Below are 16,924 nucleotides of genomic sequence, written 5' to 3'. Positions count from 1 at the left end.
CGCTCATGTCACATCCGTCGCCACCAGGAGCACCGCTGTCCCCGCACCTGTCCCCACCGTGGTCGGTTCGGTCTCATGTCCCAGCTCCTGGGCCCCCGCCCTCCGCGGGCCGGTAGCTAATAAAGGTAAGAGGTGTCGATCTCCTCAGGAATGTGAGTTTCTCATAGGAGAATGAGAACAATGTCAAAATTCCGCAGAGGGCATCTCTGTAGATAGAATTCCGTAGATCCTACTTATATATTCGTGTATATAAATGTTACCTTTATATGTTTATGGTCCATGACTTTCCAAGGACTGGATGAGGCTTACTATAGGACACCTGGAACAGAACTTTCAAAAATGAAAGAGAAAAGAGTAAGATTTTACTGTGGTGCGGGAGGGGGCAGGGGGCCACTGCTTCGTAACCAGGCCAACGGGGCTGGTATAGCGAAACATTCCACCGAACCGCAACCTTCCCGGTAAACGGGACAATTTGGGAAGCAGACCTTCTGCCTCAATTCCTGAACACACGGCCCTTGTCCCCCGGCAGAGGTGGTCAGGAGAGTTTCAATAAGGCACGAGGCAGAGTGAAATCGATAGCTCGCGCCTCCAGCTGCAGGCTCTAGCGGGGCCCGGAGGCAGCAGATGGTGCCAGAGAAGCAAGATTCCCCTACAATCGGTCAGTGCGCAGAGCCGTGCTCTCTGCCAGGAGGCCAGCCCCAGAAGAGTGGCTGGGGGACGGGGTGTTACCGGGAACGGAACGAGGACAGCTCATTCCTCCCTGGACACAGTGTCTGTGTGTGCACCACACTCATCTTCGGGGTGTTCTTTCTGCCATTAAAGCAAGAACTGATTTCAATTCTGAAAATGCCCTGCGCCCTTCCTCGGAGCCTGGCTGTGGCTGAGCCTGGCCGTGGCCCCGGGTGCGAGCCACGGCAGTGCTGTCCTCTCCCCTGCAGACCTCCAGGACAAAGAAGACACACAGCTTAGGAAGGTGAGATGCCTTGTAAAAATTAGACAAAATCTTAGAGGGTTTTTTTCCTTTATCTCTAGACCTACATTCATTAACCCACAGTCGAAGACAGTCAGCGCCTCTGTTTGGGCAGGCAGCTCAAATGGGTCGAAACTGCCATTGTATACCCAGGAAAGATAGAGACGCAGCACAGATTTTCCATTTTTCTAAATGCCCGTTTCCAGGGAACCAGCTCCTGCTGAATGCAGCCTGATAGAAATTCAAGATAAAACTCTCCTGGATTTGGTTGAACCAGAAAGTACCACTTAACAGACAATTTGCACAGTTTATGAACTCCTCCTATTAGCTCAACTTCTTTTTTAGAGGTTCTAAACTCCATCTCATCAAACTAGTATCTTTTAACTCTATAGAGCAGGCTTTAAAATGATAAATTTCAAGGAGGAGGGAAGAGAGAAGGCGTTTCATGAATAACTGGGACCAGACAACAGCCGGGGAGATGTCTGACTTTCTTCTGAAGAATCCAAACCCTGAACCGTGACTTACTCTGGGCCTGTCTGATCCTCTTCGATCTCCTAGGACCTCTCGCTACTTTGACACACTTGCAAATTTCCCGGTTCCTTTTCCAGGCCTCGCTGTTAATATCTACCTTCCTTCAACAGTGGCCATCTCTTTGAATGCTTATAATACACACGGACTTACTTTCTGGCTCTTCTTGTGTGTTGTTATCTAAAAAGAGAAAGAAAGAAAGAAAGAAAGAAAGAAAGAAAGAAAGAAAGAAAGAAAGAAAGAAAGAAAGAAAGAGAGAGAGAGAGAGAGAGAAAGAAAGAAAGGAAGGAAGGAAGAAAGAAAGAAAGAAAGAAAGAAAGAAAGAAAGAAAGAAAAAGAAAGAAAGAAAGAAAGAAAGAAAGAAAGAAAGAAAGAAAGAAAGGAAGGAAGAAAGAAAGAAAAAGAAAGGAAGATTTATCTTTCAGGGGTTGTGTTCTTATCTTCTGTTGCTTAAACAATCATCTTCTGTATTGTTGAGAAAAACCCAAAGCTGTCAGGTTTCCTGGTCTCAGCTCTCTAGCAAACTCCCCTCCCCCCGCCCAACTCCCATCTGCTTATAATTTAATGCTCTGTATGTTTTAAACATTTCATTAGGCATGTCTTTATTTTGAAATGCAACTAATTCTTCAGTTCAAACAAACAGCCAGTAACTCTAAAATGAGACCATTCTTTTCTTTTGGTTAGAGGCTGGCTTAGAAGCAATATCACACCTAGTTTGAGAGGGTTTGAAAAAATTCAAATGCTCATTTTTTTTAAAAAACATTGCTTCTTAAAAGTGGAGAGGATCTTAGAGATTCCTTGATTATCTCCACAGGTGTGGAGCTAACTTTTGAAGGGGTCTTCTCACGTCCCCCTGAAGACTTTGCAATAAAGCCAGTGTTATTATTAAAGCCTATCAGCAAACAGACTAAAAAAAAAAAAATTATGCCATGAAGTATCTTGTTCCTATAGTTGGTGACAAAGGACACAAAAGAGAAAACTGACCCCACTGCAAGGCTTGTATATTTTATTAATTTATTTTCTTCACAGGAGTTTACAATTTATTAAGGCAACGGGCATTATGTTTTGCTATAAGAGGGAAGAGAATTTACAAAGTGCCTCATATGGTTTCCTAATATTTGTATTAATTTCTGGTAATAAAATGTTCTCTCAATATTTTAGAAGCATAAGTAACATTTTGCATACAACAAACGTTTAATAAGTGCGTGTCAAAGCATCGGTAGATAAATGGGTAGGATACACATTGACATTTAACATTTGTGTCTTAATTCAGCTGTAAGCACCAATGTTTATTAACGAAGCATAGCAAATGCAACAGTACACTTTCTGATATATTCTCTTCCAGTGAGGATTTCTTCTACTTCCAAACATAAATCAGAACCATTTAAATTTCTATATAAAGGTTGAAATGATCATAATAATCTCATAGTGAAGTTGTCTTGGAGGAATTGTTTTAGGACACATTTGGTTAAGTTATCGACAGATGGGCAGCCAGAGTGTGGCCCATACAAATGGTTGTCATACGCCATCTAGTGGCAATACGTGAAACTGTGCTCATTCCATAGGAAAGGCTTTTGGAGCAAGCTTGTCGGCTCCAAATTTCACTGCCTGTCGCGCCGCCAATGTACATCTGTCCATCCTTAAGGCTTTAAATTGAGAGGAAACACTGAAGAAAGCATGCTAAATTATCTTCCAAAATCTCTGTGTCCTAAGGAACAACTAAGAAGTAACTGGTCGGGGAAACTGTTTCTTTCTGGATCCTGATAAGCAAGACTGGAAAGCAATTGGAGAAAACTTTGCTTGCAACCAATGTGGTATAAAGCAAGGTAAGTAGCGCAACATTCCCCTCTACATTTTCCCCACAGGAACTTTCACTGTGTACAGAAATCCATGATCTGGCCATGACTTCAACCGGGAGTACTTGCTTAACACTGCCAAATTTGCACAGGGGGAAGATTCTGTGGCAGGTGTCTAATTTTATCCAGCATTTGGTGCTAATTCATAAGACATCTTAATTCTTACACATGTGCATAATCATGATGTTTTGCACTAGGTTGCGATGTCACATTTCACAATTACCAGCAATCTGATATTCAACTTTCTAATTTAGGGCTATTATCATAAAAGAAATTAAGAAATCCAAAATTAGTAGTGGAAGGTAAGTGTCTCCAGCTTTAAATTTGCAGTGTCAAGTAGTCCAAAATAGAGTGAACACTTCGAGTTCTTCTTCCAGTGTATCAACTTTAAATGTCCTCAAGACAAGTCAGAGTGAGACAGTAAATCATTTAGGTGTAAATTTCACACACATGAAATCATTAAATAGGCAGTGTACGGGTACAAGGGAATGGTTGCAAGAACATTTGATATTTGAGAGTCAACAACTAAAATTAAGACCAATTGTTTAGGAACCTCCCAGACCAAGTAATTTTGCTTCTTTCTAGTTTTCTACACTAGTGTGTTTACAGTGCTTGAAATATGCTGCTTTCAAAGGAATGTGAACTGCTTTTTAAAACCATCAAATAAGAAATGATTAAGCATATTAGTTCCAAAATAGAAAATCCTACAAGATCATTTCCCTTTCGTGTTAAGATCCATTTCCGTTATAAATATATGCTTTCGGTGTACAGTGCTCAGCCTAAAAGGTATTTATTTGCATTTGCCTTTTGAACTATCATCCTGATCTCTGCGTTGCGAGAAAGCTTCAGCTACATATCAAACATGTATCTTTTCCTTTCTTTGTTAAAGGGCTATTTATTTTAAGGGAAGCCTTGATCAATGTAAGGTACCTATCATTTATTTTTAGGAAAGGCTGTGAACAAGTAGCAACATGAAGAACCTGATTATTATACAGATGAAGTCAACAATCAAAAAATTCTGCCATTTTTCATCACTTCTGTGCATTACCCTTAATTTAAAAAATCCATTGTCTGAAAGCTAGAAGTATGAGAAAAAAATACTGATATGTAAAAACAAATCAGATTTGTGGGCTTGGGTCTCTATTGTTGCCTATGTATTTAGATGTCTACAAAGAATTTTTTCCCCCAAACCTTTCTGCTTTCCTTAGTCTTAAATGTTCAAAGTGATTGCATTTTTCTGGAGTATTTACCCATTAACCGACAATTATCACTTAAAAGGAAATCAGACTAATTTTTGGCTGTGCTGTGCCTCAGTATAATTCCTAACTGTATCATGAGGGCGCAGAAAAATACAATTTGCAAAATTCCAGCCTTTGGTGTTTTGCTGGCTTCCCTGTTTTCGATCAAGTCTCCTGTGTTTATGCCACAGCTCGGCGAAGGGCCGAGGCACACGATTTTCCTCACATGCCAACACTACACCTCTAAGTATGCCTGAAAATAAAAATAAATAAGAATTTGAAAATTCTCTGTCCGTGGCAAGGTGGGAATTGGTGCTTAAAGCCATCTGTGGTTGCCCTGATGTCCTGAGCGGTCCAGCAGGAATCCTACGGTTCTTTAAAATAGCTGACTCTCTCCCCTGTCTGCTTTAAGGAGATGTTGCTGGGATAGATGGAGACGATTTCAGGAAGGTTTGAGGCTCAAGGGGACATCAATGAAATGCATTGTTTTGCACGGTCTGGCTGGAGGGGGTAGCACAAAGTAAAATTAAGACCTCCTCTTTCATTGTAAAGCACAGTTGGGCTGTTTGATCTCTAAGTCCCAGCGTAATTGGAAGACTCCACACAGCATGTGGGGAACCGGGGCCTGGGCAGCTCGCCCGCGTGCCCAGAGCCCGCTGCAGCCCCGCTGGGGGCACCATTTACCCCCCGCCAGATCCAGCTCGTATTCGGGGTTCTGCCCAGACACAGGCGTCGATCCTCAGCTGAGAACACGACGAGGTGGAGATCTGAAATGGAAGACCTGCTGGCTGTTAGCAGGTACACGGAGGGACACAGAAACTCTCCGAGGTCAGAGCACACGTCCCATTCCATAACCGTCTCCCCCAATAATGGTAGTTTCCTGATCCATCTTCCCCACCGCAGACTTGGTGTTTACACTGGATTTCCGTGAAATCTGCCTGCCCGCCCCAGATCATGGTGCACTCTTCCTCCTCAAGCCCATCAGACCACCGCGTATTCCACAAAGAGTTTATGGGCACCTACGAGGCACCCAGCACTCAGCTGCCTGGCTGCTCTGTGGTGAACGACAGCAACATGCTTCTGTCCTCAACAAGGAAGGTGACCCAGCATCCCGATCTGTCCAGGGGGTTTCTGGGACTTGGTGCTTTGGGCATTAAAACTGACACAGTGTCTGGCAAACCAGGCCGAGGTGGTCACTCTATAGTGAACCTAGCATCTGCTGTCCTCTGTGGCTTCTTATCTTCTTAGAAAGAAATGTCTGTCCCTGCCCACAAAGGCGGGTCCTTCTCCCATGTTTTCAGGGGCAAGACCTAGACGCTTCACGTTTTTGAGCTAGGTAGGACGGTATCTGCTTTGCAAACAAAACACTTCCTTTCCTAGATAATCACAGGTGGATCCAAGTTGGGAGGGGCCTGAGGCTTATACAGTCTGCGACCCTCTGTAAGAAAAATAGACATAATGATGAATACAAAAGACAGTAGTGTGTGGGAGAGAATGTGCAAGGCCCAAAGCTTAAGATTCCTAAGCCTCACAATCTGCCTTTGCACGTGATAAGAGTAATAAGACATTAACATTTAATTCCCATAATCGGGCTATGAGGAAGGTGGGATCATTATTCCCATTTTACAGATCGGAAAGTTGAGGTCCAAAGAGGTTGGGTAACTCATCTGAGGTCACCCAGCAAGGCCCACCACTCCATTTCGTTCCACCAGGATGGCAACTAGCATGGGGGGGGGCGAATGACTCTGCCTCCCCCCGGAGCGGAACTTGCAAAACGGAATCACCTGGCTAGCAGTTCATCAAACTCAACTGGTTTAAGAATTAAATCCTTAAGATAACAAGCCAGTCCAGTGTTGCGGAGCCCAAGAGGTTCTTGGTGGCAGGAAGCCCGGGAGAAGCCCGAGTGCCTCTGTGGCTCTCAGAGAAGGGATTCATCCCGCAAACCTCACACGTTTCTCTAGCTGGTGGTGGGAAGTCTGAGCCGTGCCTCACTAAGCATGCCGGTTGGACCTGGACGTATACCTGCCCTGCTAACGGAGGCGGTGGTCTCCCATGTCTGTTGGCCAGTCTCTGAGAAACTGCTTTCTTGCCTTGGTTTTCAGCAGGACCCTTTTTCCACTTTTCCCCCTCCCTCTCGGTGCCCAGCCCATGCCAGACACGCTGATGGGCCTCCCGTGGTCCATAGTCCCGAAAGGAATCCTCTGAGCAAGAGCAGTGGACGGACGATTAAGAGTGTGTGCTTTGTGGCCAAACTCCCTGGAGTGGAGTCTCGGCTCTGTGACCTTGGCTGAGTCACTCAACTTCTCCGTGCCTCAGTTTCCCCATCTTTCAAAGGGGCGGGGAGCAGTATCTATCTCAAGGGCTAAGTAAGTCAATATATATATATACAATGCTTAGAAAGGGCCTGGCATGTAGGGACACTCTTAAGTGTTAACTCTTATTATCATCCCCAAATTATTATTATTACTGGCAAGTGGGCACTTCTGAGTCCCCACTAGGAGGAAGGGCACTCTGCCGGGCACAAGATGACAGGTGGAGCATTTGAATGGTTTCGGGGTCAGGTCTGTCTGCAGGACGCACGCTTTGCCTAAAAACGGAGCGTTAAATAGCACCTGTTAGGAGTCATGTCAATGGCTAATTAAGGCGGCATTAACCCTAATGGGCTGGGAAGCAGGACTCTTGTTTCCCCATCCTGGGCTCGCACGTTGGGGTGAGCGGGGCCCTTGGGAGAGGGAAGCCGGGTGCGGGGCCAGAAATGACGCAACATCAGAATCTGCTTATTGTTCCTGACAAATAATAATATAATAAAGCCAGAAATGTGCTTGTACCAATCAGTCACAGGTGCTGATAATAGTTCACCTAATTACTTCATTATTTTTTGCCACTCCGCCGAGCAGTTTGTATCTACGGTCCTGTATATGGTTCTATTACTACCACTTATTGTGACGATTCCAGCAATTCTGAGGAGTCTCTGAGGGCCTGGACAAGTAGAATCTTGTTTTTCTTGATTTCCCCGGAGGTGGGGGTGGAGGGAGCTGTTGGGAGGGCAGGGGAGGGGTGGGGAGGAGGAGTTGGGAGGAAAGCCTCCAGCGGGCATCGACCTACAATTGCTCATCTAAGATGAGTGATAAACGATGGGTGATTTTTGAAACACTAGAATTTTAAAACAAAACAAACATATCCTGTGCCACGGGTTCTGAGGCCAGCCCTGGGGAGGAAGGGGAGGAGACGGGAGGGAGACGGGAGGGACCGGCTCTGGGCCCGCACCCACGGGGTGGGGGGGCAAGTGCTTGGCCCCCAGCCCCGCATCACTAGGTTAGAAGCTGAGGGGACCTGGGGTCCTAATGAATACCAGGCCACACATGAAAAAAGCTGGTTTGGAAAAACATTGTGAATTTTAGTCACTCAGGCATCAGTCAATCTGCTGGAAGTCGGCCGTTGTTTACAGCTTGTTAAGATGTTGATTGTTTACAAATTGCATTTTCCCTTTGAAAAAGTGAGCACCTCTCAGCGGCTTCTTGTCACTCATCACCTGCTGGGGTGCTTCCTGCCAGGGAGAAAGGCTGCCTGTCGCTGATCTAATGGGAGCCGCTCTCCACTTCGGGGCCCCTCCCCTCCCCTCCTCTGTTCCCTCTCTCCCTTCCTCCTGCATTTACAAATCATTCTTAAACCCAGTCCCCGGGCTCCGGGTTCTGTGCAACCTTCTATTTCCTCATTATTTGAAGATACCTAGAAGAGTGACTGCTGGGGCTGCCTGGGCTCCCCCCTGGGGCCCCACTTCCTTGCAGAGAGGCTACAAGGGCCTGATTTCCACATGTCAGGAGCCAAAAGCAAGCAACAGAAGAAAGGCATCCTCCCGCGACCTTCACTGAGCAAAGAAAAGTGACCAAGCCATAGACTTTTGGAGGGCCTGCACCCTAATTCCCTCCCTTCCCTGAGACCTGGAGGGGAGGGGTCGGCTCCAAAGCCCCACAGGGGGCGGACACAGCCAGGAGCAGAATAGGGCTGCTGACTTCCTACTGTGCAAAATGCCTTACAGGGGCTGCTTTTCTGCCTCTCGGCTTCCCGGGTTACACCCATTCGTTCCTTTGTTCATTCAGCAGGTGATGGGCAGCTGGTCCACCGCAGACGAACCCAGAGCTACAGAGATGGCTTTGAGGAAACCAGAGGCCCGAAGGCACAGCCTTCAGCAACTTGAAAGCCCCGCAGGAGAGACTGAACCATCCGGGGGTTCTCACTGCACTCTGTGGTTTGCGCTCAAGTTCCTTCCGGAGCCACGTTCCCTGTGTGGTCTTTGTGAGCCCACTCCCCTCTCCAGTGCTTGCGTGACCCGCACCCTGGCGGGGTTGCCGAAGCCGGTCAGCTGGCCTGCACCATGGGAGGTGGGGAGGAGGGGAGCGTACCAAGCTCCCTCTGTCAATTCACCCGCTGAATGATGTGGGTCCACATGCTGACCGGTTCAGTCCTGCTACTGCCTGGCCCCAGCGCTTTCTGCCCACACAGGGCCTTGCTGACTGTGGTCGCTCCTCCCACAGGAGCTTGGGTTGGGCCAGCTGCCAAGGCCCATGAGCAAGCAAGAGATCTTCATTACAGTTGTCCCAGTCCCAGGATGAGGGCAGGACCCAGGAAGACCTTCACGTGGGGTATGTGCAGCCAGGACTGTGCTCAGAGGACCACTCCTCAGGAAAAAGTGAGAACTGAGAGGAGACCTTGCTCCTCGCCCTGACCCCACATTAGCTCTGCCCCTCCCACCTCTGCCGTTCCCCAGGCTCCCCTCTGGGAAGTGTGGCGAGTGTGGCAGTGACGGTGACCCAGCAGTAGGAGAGTCTCCTGGGGCCCTGTGCTGTGGTCTATGGCGACAACACGAGCTTGCTGGGCCGGCGTGAGTTTTTACTGTGTCTAGACATTCAAATCCTGTTGTAGACAGAGGAAAAAGCAGAAGAGAAGCTTTTCTGTTTTCTGGGGCTGCTGTAACAGATGGTCCCAAACTGGGGGGCTTGAAACAACAGAAAGGTATTCTCTCCCAGTTGCAGAGACTGAAAGCCCAAATTCAACGTGTGAGCAGGTCCACGCTTCCTTTGAATGCCCTGCGCAAGGATCCTCCCTCGCCCATTCCCAGCCTCTCGCGGTTCCTGGCAATCCTTAGAGTTCCTTGGCTTCTAGACATGTCACTCTAATCTCTGCCTCTGTTGTCACTGGAGTTATGGGATGAGTTGTGTCCCCCCAGTACCTCAAAACGTGATTATAATTGGAGATAGAGCCTGTCAAAAGGCATTCGAGTAAAAATGGGGCCATTCGGGTGAGGCCTGGTCCAATATGCCTAGAAAAGGAGATTAGGACACCCCCCCCCAAATAAACAGGCAAAGACGACCACATGAGGGGACACACGTAAGAAGGCAGCCCTCTGTGAGCCGAGAAGAGAGGCCCACGAGACTAAACCTGCCAACATCCTGATCTTAGACTTCCCACTCCCAGAATTGTGAGAAGACAAAATTCCGTTGTTTGGGCCCCCAGGCTCTGATATTTTGCTATGCCAGCCCTAGCGGACTCACGCACACGGCTTTATCCCCGTGTGTCTCTCGGCACCTCTTCTTATAAGGACACTAGTTACACTGGATTAAGGGCCCTCCCTACTCCAGTATGACCTCATTCCTATCTCAGTACCTTTGTAACAACCCTACTTCCAAGTAAGGTCAGATTCTCAGGTTCCTGGAAGGGTATGAACTTTGAGGAGAACACTGTTCAATACGAGGTGCTTTGCCTAGAAGAGCAGCTCACTTTTGCCCACTTTCCGTGGTGAGTGTTTTTTAGGGGCCACCATTTTCTCATCCTCCTGAAGGGAGGTCCAGGGGCCATGTAAGCCATGATAGTGGTTCTGCAAAGGACACGGGGCTGGTAGAGCAGCCCATGTTTCACTAAGGGCTGGGAGCACCAGTCTGAGAAGTAAAGAGATGTAGCCCTATGTCCTCCAACAGCCCATGCCTTACCCACCAGCTGGGATGGCCCATGCTGCGGTCTGCAGCTCTGTCCAGCAGAAAGCAAAGGGGCAGCTTTAGGGCCCTGGTAACTTATTGTTAGCTATACCCACGATCTGTCACCAGTTCAAATTTTTCCTGAGCCATTTTCCAGGAAATGGAAAGTGAGATGTGAAGTTGAGCAACTGGTTTGATCCTTCCCCATTCAAACGTTCCAGCTCTTCTCAAAATGGTGGAGTTGGGGCGGGTGGGAGTGTTTAGGTGTCTCTAGTTCCTATTTATTAGAAAGAATGAGAGTTTGATGGTCCTCGGTCTTGGCCATATATTGGAATCCCCTGGAGATCTTTAACAAATGCTGATTCCTGGATTCCCCCAGAGAGGTTGATTGAATTGGTCTGGCACGGACCTGAGCACTGGGATGTTTAAAAGGTCCCTAGGTAATTTTAATGTGCAGCCCTGGCTGAAAAGCACCTTCTTAATGTGTCCAGAGTCCTGAGTTACCAAGTAAATGGCATCAAGGCGAACTATAGGTCATGTGCTCCAACCCTCTGCACCAGGTTGCCCAAGCAGAGAACCCAGGCAGCCAAGATATAAACGCAGCCACTGGCTTCTCCCAAAGTTTTCCTTTCCTCGCTGCAAATTAACATATTTAATGATTTCAGTCCTTCCTGCTGATCTGCCTTTTAATGAGGTCTGCAGGCTTTTATTGACCTGGTATCCCTGACCCAGATATCTCTCTTCATCTACATTTGAATACGTGCGTCAACCTCCTTATCACTTTGGAGCCCAATCTAATTGGTTTCACGTGGAGAAAAGCCACACAGCAGAGCCCCAGCCAGCATCAGCATGGGTTGTCACCCCAGGAGGCCCGGGTGAGAACAGGGGCCTGGTTTCCAGCAAACTGTCCCATACTCCACGGCCATCCATGAAAGGCCCACATTCTCCCCCATGACCTCCAGGGGCAATCTGTTTACAAGTTACGGGCTCAGCTTGCTAACGTTGACAGCCAAAAGATGCCTCGTTTTCCCCACTGGCCTTTTCAGCTTGTCTGCTTCACCTTTACAGACCGAAGAGTCATGATTCGCTTTCATAACGCTCATAACCTGTTGCTTCATGTCCTTTGTGTCGGCTCAATATTGGAGAGCAGGAAAATGGGAAGAATAATTAAATAGATCGATGTTCAGTTTGCTGGGGATGAGGAAGTCGAGGGTGAGCTTTGTTGAAATTAGGAAATAAAAGAGGCCTTTGTGTCCCCTAAGGAAGGTCTTTATAATAAAACCATTTTGCAAAGTGTATTTTTTCATATATTTATTATACTTTTTTTTTTTTTTTTTGAGCCTTTCAGACTGTCTTCTTCTTGTTTCTTTTAAAGCAGGGTCTTCAGCTCTCTTGTCTCGGTCTCTGTCTCTGACTTTCTGTCCTGTCTCCAGGAAGCACACGCATTCGGTGAAGAATCCTGACTCTTACAAGGTAAGTTTTCCTGCAAATGATTTTCAAACAATTTATTGCCATGTCCTGGAGGAGAAGAAAAGGCTATGCTTTTGCTTTAGTGCTCTAAGGAATTTCATGGAGAACCTTAGTTGCAAATCACCCACTTAAAATAATGAAAGCACAACCTAAGTGTGTACTCGCTGGGGTGCAACACTCTTTTGCTGGCTAGAAGGCCTGGGGCACCCGGGGTGCTGGGACCTGCCTGCTGGGATAGGAGGAGTTAATTAAATTACCTTGTATTTAGTGTTAATTTTGTCCTGGGCTTGTTAGATAATAGACAACAAGCCTGGACTTGACTGGAAGCATCAGCCTGGGCCTGAACGGAGTCTCCAGGGCTGTCCTATTGTCAGATTAATTGAGTTGACATCTTGGTTGCGATTAGTTACAAATGTGGTTCCAATATTATTTCAACAGGTGTCAACTTGGGGGCTGTGGTCAAAATCACACCACCTGCTAAAGGAGGAGGGCAGTTCAGCCACCCAGGGACTGGCCCGACGGTGTCTTGTCCAGCTGGGGGAAGGGAAGGGAAGGTCGGGTATGTTTCTGAAGAAGCATCACTTGCAAGAGAATTTAAGGCTTAAATAGGTTAAGATGTCAATTTGGCACCCACTGGCTCTACGTTCAGCTTGCAGCAGGGAAGTCTTTTGGTGATAGAAGAAAGGATTGAAGATCTTTCTCCATTAGGAGTGAATGCTTTTGATTACTGAGCACAATTTGCATCAGGAAGTGGGTTGTAAGAAGTCCTAATTAGCGTGAAATTATATTTCCCCGTAGTGTTGTGGTCCCCAACCCATACAGACCTACAGGACTGTAATTCCCGAGGTAAGGAAAGCATCTGGGACTCTTGATGGCCAACACCTAGACTCAAAGGGTATTTTCCACCCTCACTCCCAAGCCCCAAAACTCACTTCTCATTCAAATGAGAAAGTATCATCACGCAAATGTAAAAGACTTTCAAGGTTATTTCCCCTTGTTTTAGACAATCAAACATGAGACATGACCTAATGAAAGTATAGTTAGCCCTTGGACAATGTGGGGTTTGGGGGTGCTGACCCTACCATCCATGCAGTCGAAAATCCATGTATAGCTTTTGCTTCCCCCAAAACTTAACTACTAATGGCGAACTGTTGACTGGAAGCCTTACAAATAACATAAATAGTCAATTGACATGTATTTTGTATGTTACATGTATTACATATGTAAGTATAGATATAAGTAAGCTAGAGGAAAGAAAATGCTGTTACGAAATCATAAGGAAGAGAAAATACACCGACAGCACCGTGCTGTGGTTATAAAGCAGCAAATCCCCATATATGAGGACCTGCCTGGTCCTCCGCCCACACACCTGCGTCTCTGAAAGGGCAGGAACGACAACGCACGGGCCGCACCATGGGGAGGCCCCCTTGCTCTGGAAGAACGTCTGCCATTTGAAGCCGTTACTGAACCAGACAATGCCAGCTCCTGTTTGAATGAGAAGAATGAGCCTCTCTCTGCCCTCTGGAAATTCAGTGCGAACTTACCATTTTCACACAGTTTGGTACAGTTGCCACATGTTAATCATGCAGTAAGTAATGTGCTGTGCAAAGGGTCTGCGTCGGGGCAAATCAAAGCATGTTTTCTATTTCCTGATAAGCCGAGGACAACATGGGCACAACCTATGGGGAGGTAGTTTAGCTCTTCCTCTCTGACCCATCAAACGGACCCACAGTGACAACAGGGCTGTCACAGAATGCCCTGGTAGAGATAAGCCTTGGATCATTGACCAGAGATCCGCAGACAGCCCAACGCCTAAGAGCCTGTGGGTCACACAAGTGGCCTCAGAGCTAAGTAGCATTCCCTGTCAAGACTCCGAGGAAAAGCCTTGAGAGCACAGAGCCAAGCTGTCCGTAGAAAAGATGTGGGGCGGGCATTCTGGCTGAGGCCCTAAGCAAGGCACCAGGAGCCCCAATGCCTGGAGTTTCTGGAACAGCCTGCAGCAGCCGCCACCAGCCCAGAGCAGCTGGCAGCAGGAGACAGGGAGGGGAAGGGAATGGGGGGGGTGGCTGTGGTGAGTAAACCACCATCTGAAGCCCACCCCCCCACACACACACCCACACGGGTGTCTCAGCAATCAGTCCGCCCATGAGCAAACAATGACGGGGGAACAGCTGGCTTTGCTATAGTCTTACATACCTGCCACAGGCTCTCTGGACATGCGGGATCACGTGTTGGGTGGAGGGTGGATAACTGGCTGAAAATATATCTATTCATCATAGTAAGACAAGGGGAAGTCGGGACATGGTCCCTAACATTTGGAAGAGCTAAACTGGGGCCCCGGTCTTCAGAAACAAAACGCCATTATACACAAAGACTGAAGGGTGACAGGTGGCCCCATTAGGAAGGAATTCACAAAGCTTCATTTCTGATCATTACCTGGAGACTGAAATATAATGATCCCATTTACTCCATCAGCAAGAGTTGTCACGGTCTTGTAAGAAGGAGCCTCCACCCTTTGGAAATTCAACAGGAACTTAGCATTTTCACGTACTGTTTGGTATGGTTTCCACATGTTAATTGTCCAGTCAGTAACTTCCTGAACAAAGATCCTTTCCCTCCCAAGCATTGAAGCTGGTGTCAGGTCTCCGAATAAGTACAAAGCATGTTTTCTCTTACCTGCTAAGCTTAGGACAAAATCAGCATAAAATATGATGAAGTTGTTTAACTTTTCTTATCTCACAGAGTAAATAAATCAAAGATTTAGAAGCATCACAGAATGCCCTGGTTGAGAAAAATCTTGAAGTAATAGTCTATGATCGCTGGCTAATGAGTATAGACCTTTAGAGTTAACATCATCTCGTATGTAACATGTGTGTTATTTACATATATAAAATCACACGTTCATGCAATAAATGTGATAATCATATATACACTCTATACGTCTATAATAAAAAATTAGAATTCTATTCCAACTATCCTGAAGTCAGGTTTTTATAATTAAATTGTTTTCTGGTTTTCTATCATTTATAAATTTAACCCCTGTCATTTGCTATTTCATTGTACGCCATCGAATCCCCAGCCCATTTGGAATTAACGAGAAGACAAATGAGCGAGTGAACGAGTGAGGGAACCTAGGTGCTTAGGTGCCGCCCTCTGCTGACCACTCTCCTGGGAGTGGACAGTCTCTTACAGAGAGTCAGGTTCACCCTCCGCTTCCTTCCGTCTCCACATTCTAGATCGATAGGTAGACATTTTCCAAGAGCAGAATACGTCCTAGAGAAAGCACTATTTGAAAAGTATTTAATGATATTCCCTGAAGTTACTTAGCCAAATACAACTGAATCTTTATCACACAAAGAGAAAACAAAATTATTTACTCATTCAGTATTTATTAGTTTGGAAACAAGGACACAGTACTTACGCACAACCGAGGGCTGATGTTTGCTTTATCAAGGTACCTGCTTGCGCTCCATCGGAAGATGAAAGGGAGAGGCTCACAGCTCCCCAGCTAATGTTGGCCCTCTGCAGCACAATTTCTTATGTTTTAGGGAGCAATTAATTCTGATAACTGATGTTGGTACAACATGGATCTGAAATGATTTATAAAAGAGTTTTCTGTCTCAGCACAGGCGTCTCTAAGAGTGTCCTCACCCATTGATGGCAAATTCTGTGCAATGCCAGACACAAAGGTGCACAGAGGACAGGCAGAGCTGGGGGGTGGGAGTGCCATGTCTGAGCTCAGGCTTGGGGACAGCACATGCTAAGCCTGGGCCACACCAGCCTCACTCACAATCCAGAGCAAGTCACACAGAGGGCAGCCCCAAGATGGAGTTTCAGGTACAGGCTGTAAGTGAGACCCAGGAGCCTGAAATGGGGCTTCCGGCTGTGAGAATCTATGGTCACGTGGTTCTACCCAAGCCAACAGAGCGTCCATCAGCCCAAACACCAACCCCATTGGCTATCACTCCGCTGCTCCTGGGGATTTTGAACGCTTTAGGCTTTTCCCTTCAAAAGACAAAGACCTCTAATCCAGGTAGTCTTTGAGCTGTTATACTTTCTTTAGAAAGTAAGACCTAAGATTAATTGATTAATTAGGATTAATAATGGGGCATGGAGCAAGGGAGTGGGGGGAGAAGGATGTAAGGGGCAGTGGAGCGGAAAGGACATGGGGACCAGTCCCCAAGAACATTGTAAGATGGCTATAATTATCCCTGATTACAGATAAGGAAATCGAGGTTTCAAGAGGGTGAGTAACTTGTCATTCGCATCTCTGGAAGTGGCCGCGCTGGCCTTCCCAACCTGAGAGCACCTCACACAGTACAGGTTTCTCCCACTCTGCCATGAGGATGCTTCAAAGACACACTTTGCATTCCCACCTGTGATCCTGCCTGGGTCCCCCTCCCCCTCCCAGGCTCCCTCGGAGGAGCCAGGACTGGGAGAGGGGAGGTAGTTGACTGGCTCCAAGGAAGCTGTCCAGTGGTGACCCCAAGGGAGAGGTAAGTGCTTCATTTCTTCCCCCACATCTCTGGCCACTGCTCCAAAACAACTCCATGTAAGATACAACGTAAATAAAAATAGCGCGAGAGCTTGCTAAGCAAGTGCGTCCTCAAAGCACGAGCCCTAGAATCAGCTTCTGACCAGATCGCCAGCCCTACCTCCTCTCATACGGGAGACTTCCTCGATTTACAAAATTGTAGGTGAATGTCTCCTAGGCTGAATGCTCCCTGAGAATAAGCATTGTGTCTGCTCAACCTTGTGCTGCATGGGATAGGCCATTGACAGACCTCATTGGCAGACCTATAATAATTTCCCAGTAAATATTGGTAAAATGAGTGAAGGAAGACAAATCTGTCCTTCTTCAGTTTTAAGCCAAAAAAAGCCTGAAATCAC

General features: G+C 46.9%; 1 long non-coding RNA gene across 1 annotated transcript; it reads left to right on the top strand.

The window, feature by feature from the left end:
- Window positions 1–726: 726 nt before the first annotated feature.
- LOC113251675 (uncharacterized) lies at window positions 727–14,998 on the top strand. The gene is made up of 5 exons (XR_003314584.4): window positions 727–973; window positions 3,212–3,324; window positions 8,693–9,235; window positions 11,943–12,037; window positions 12,473–14,998. It is a non-coding gene; the product is annotated as an uncharacterized LOC113251675 (long non-coding RNA).
- Window positions 14,999–16,924: the final 1,926 nt, after the last annotated feature.

Source organism: Ursus arctos, unplaced genomic scaffold (assembly GCF_023065955.2).
Source record: "Ursus arctos isolate Adak ecotype North America unplaced genomic scaffold, UrsArc2.0 scaffold_7, whole genome shotgun sequence".
NCBI classification, from domain to species: Eukaryota; Metazoa; Chordata; class Mammalia; order Carnivora; family Ursidae; genus Ursus; species Ursus arctos.
Note: the sequence above shows the minus strand (reverse complement) of the source record. Positions and strands in the feature narration are given on the sequence as shown.